This window comes from Homarus americanus, unplaced genomic scaffold (assembly GCF_018991925.1).
Source record: "Homarus americanus isolate GMGI-L3 unplaced genomic scaffold, GMGI_Hamer_2.0 scaffold30535, whole genome shotgun sequence".
Taxonomy (NCBI): Eukaryota; Metazoa; Arthropoda; class Malacostraca; order Decapoda; family Nephropidae; genus Homarus; species Homarus americanus.
Window position 1 is genome coordinate 13,042,007 of NW_024732440.1, and position 4,152 is coordinate 13,046,158.

Genomic DNA, 4,152 nt, shown 5'->3' on the forward strand with positions numbered 1-4,152 from the left:
CCTCAACGCGTCAGGTTTGGGGACTGGATATGCCCTTCATGCTTACATCTCTTCTCCTCTTCTTTCTTCACTCGTGTTCCACTTCTTGTTCTTCTCTGTGTGTGTGTGTGTGTGTGATCTGTTCTTGTTCTTCTTCGTCTTCTGTTCTTGTTTGTTCTTGTTGTTCTTTTAGTTGTTGTTGCTGCTGTTATTGCTGTTTTTGTACATATTCTTGTAATTTATGTTTCTGATGCTGTTGTTCTTTTTCTTATTTTGCTCCTCCTCCTTCTCCTCCTCCTCTTCCTCCTCCTCCTCTTCCTCCTCTTCATCTTCATCTTCATATTTAACACGTATCTTCTTCCTGGGCGTCTTCCCACTAATTCCCTCGTGTGTTCTCCTCCTCCTCCTCCTCCTCCTCCTCCTCCTCCTCCTCCTCCTCCTCCTCCTCCCCTTCCTTCTCCTCCTCATCTCCATCCTCATTATCACCACTTATCTTCACCTTCTTCCACTAATTACCTGGTGTGTCCCGGGGCGGTACAGGTGGCAGCTCAGGTGTGGTGTGGATCAACGCAAGGGGTACACCATAAGGCCTTGAAGGGCAGGTGTAATTGATGGCTTTGTCTGCCTACCTGCCTGCTTACCTGCTTGTTTGCCTGCCTGCCTATTTGTTTGTCTGCCTGTCTATCTGTCTGTCTGCCTGTCTGTCTGTCTGTTTTTCTATATGTCTGTCTGTCTGTTTTTCTATATGTCTGTCTGTCTGTCTGTCTGTCTGTCTGTCTGTCTGTCTGTCTGTCTGTCTGTTTTTCTATATGTCTGTCTGTCTGTTTTTCTATGTCTGTCTGTCTGTCTGTTTTCTATATGTCTGTCTGTCTGTCTGTCTGTCTGCCTGTCTGTTTTCTATATGTCTGTCTGTCTGTTTTTCTATGTCTGTCTGTCTGTCTGTCTGTCTGTCTGTCTGTCTGTCCGTCTGTTTCTTTGACTACCTTCCAACCATACTTCTCTATACTCTAATTGCTTGTGAATAAAACAGTGAATAATTTAGTGAATAGAGCAGTGAATACATTAGTGAACGAGACAATAAATGAATCAGTAATAGAGACGGTAACATCGAATGAGTAAGAAGGAAGATGAACATTTACCTCACCATCGTGTTGTTGCCTCATTGTTTTTTGCGATGTTTTCTGAATGACACTCCCACATGGCTCCACCCACTATGACATGGTTCCACCCACTCTGACATGGCTCCACCCATTCCGACATGGCTCCACCCACTCCGACATGGCTCCACCCATTCCGACATGGCTCCACCCACTCTGACATGGCTCCACCCATTCTGACATGGCTCTACCAACAGTGAGTGCTCCACCCACTCCGCTCTGGTTCCACCCACTCCTACATGGCTCCGCCCACTCCTACATGGCTCCACCCACTCTTGCATACCTCCACCCATTCCTACATAGCTCCATCCACTTTCTGCAAGACTTCTCTCACTCCTGCAATACTCCACCCACTGTGACGAGGCTCCATCCACTGTCTGCATGGCTCTGCCCCCCTACATGGATCCGCCTACTCATATATGGCTCCACCCACTCCTACATGGCTCCACCCACTCCTACATGGCTCCACCCACTCCTACATGGCTCCACCCACACCTACATGGCTCTATCCACTTTCTGCATGGCTCCACCCACTTCTGAATGGTTCCATCCACTGCTATATGGCTCCACCCACTACTACATATTTAGAATTATTCCTACAGTGTCAACCCAGACTTATTACACATTAACAGAAGACCAGAACACTCATGAAAGAAGTTATATTAGAAAGATTAATTTGTTCATACTTACAATTCTTCTCACTTCAGAGTTTACTATATGAGGGTAAATGTGAAGGACCTCATAGTTAGATACCGTGGATGTTGTTGTTAATGCTTGTACAGTAAGGGGAGAACGTTGACCTTTATTGTCTGTCTCTTATAATATTATTTCTACTTATGAAAAACAAATTAATCGTCTCTTTTTAACGTAGGTGGTAATAGAATGCTATATTATATGAACTCAGCATATCACAATGGAATCAATACTCATTGTAAAAGTCATTGTAAATCACAACACTGTCTTTATTTTACCCTGGTTAGGTAGTTCTCGTAAACAACGACTTTCTCGGAATCTCCAAAATGAATCTCCTCCCCCCGGCCTGACGTGCTGGTGGACCTCGCTGGCGTGCCCACCCTAACACAACGGTCCAGGTTAAGTTACTGTTTGTAAAGGGTTGGTTGTTAACTGACGGGGTTAAGTCATAGTCCTAAAGAGGTTAAACTCGCTCATGTGTTGAAGGTACACACATTGACGCGCGCAGGTTGTGTGTGTTCATGTGTGAGATCTGTTGATTATGCATGCAAGCGATTGTTGGGTCCATTGATTATATACGCACTCGCTCGAGGCCTGGAGAATATGTACGCATGCGGCTGCTGTGTAGTCTAGAATGTGTACACACCTCATGTACAACCTATTGGATATACACGTGTGTGCGGGTGTGGTTCGTTGAAAGTACACACACGGGCGCCTAGGTTCGTTGTACTGTACGTACATTACATACAATAGAATGAAGATAAATATTTTTTCAGTCCAGGCAAATTACATTAAGTATTCCCACAGTGGGTGATGTAATGATCGTGTACAGGTGTACATGATCTGACACAATAAACAGTAGCTCCTTGGGCTGACTGTTTGATATATTAATGATTGTTCCAACTGTTGTTCAGAGTAATTAGTGAATATCTGAGTCAGCCTTCACGATAACTTGAGGCCAGTCAGTAGTCCGTCATGACTGGGCCAGTTGGGTGAGTGTTAGTGCGTCTAGTGAAAGGAAGGTGGTGAGGCCGCTGCCCCTCGTGACTTGCCAGATCCACTGTGACCTCTTGCCAGACTCCTCTTCATCTTTTTGCTTGTCTCTTGACGCCTTGCCAAGCTACTCTTGACCTGTGAGTCTCCCTGTGACTCCTCCTCTGTGATTTTGGCCGTTTGTCAAGTGGCTTTTGGAAGTAACCTACTAGTAGTTACTTCATCCATCCTGACATCCTCTATACTACCTGGACATCCGGTCAAACCGCTTTTGCTTCCAGCTAGAAGTGGTTGGGATGCGGCCTAGTTAGAGAATGATGGCGGGGCAGGAGGCGGGTGGCTGCCGGTCTGACCTCTCGTCTGGTGATGCTTGTAACATCTCACAGCTTCTTTACTGTTGAACTTGAACACCACTTACTGATATTATTGATCTCCTGTTGTCTACCAGTGTGAGTTACTCTTCAGTCACTCTACTTTCTGTACCAGTCATATATGTCAAAAACCATTAACAACACAGCTTATGGTCTTTATTTTATTAACAAACAACAACATACATAAGGGAATATTATCAGGACGCAGGGAGACATCTTGTGAGTACTGAGGGAGATCATCACACACACACACACACACACACACACACACACACACACACACACACACACACAGGGTATTCAGGCCACTGGTCACATTAACAATAAGATGACATTTTTCGAGGATAAAAAGTGTAGTATTTGTTGATACTGTTACTAGGGAGCCACTAATGCTACAACCCCTGCCTACAACACCCTGCCCTACAACACCCTGCCTTCAACACCCTGCCCTACAACACCCTGCCCTACAACACCCTGCCCTACAACACCCTGCCCTACAACACCCTGCCCTACAACACCCTGCCCCTACAACACCCCTGCCCTACAACACCCTGCCCTACAACACCCCTGCCCCTACAACACCCTGCCCTACAACACCCTGCCCTACAACACCCTGCCCTACAACACCCTGCCCTACAACACCCTGCCCTACAACACCCTGCCTACAACACCTGCCCTACAACACCCTGCCCTACAACACCTAGCCCTACAACACCGCCCCTACAACACCCGGCCCTACAACATGGCCCCTACAACACCCTGCCCTACAACACCCTGCCCTACAACACCTTGCCCTACAACACCCTGCCCTACAACACCCGGCCCTACAACACCCGGCCCTACAACACCCCGGCCTCACAACACCCTGCCTACAACACCTGCCCCTACAACACCCTGCCCTACAACACCCTGCCCTACACACCTGCCTGCAACACCCTGCTCTGCTTACCTGCCCCTAC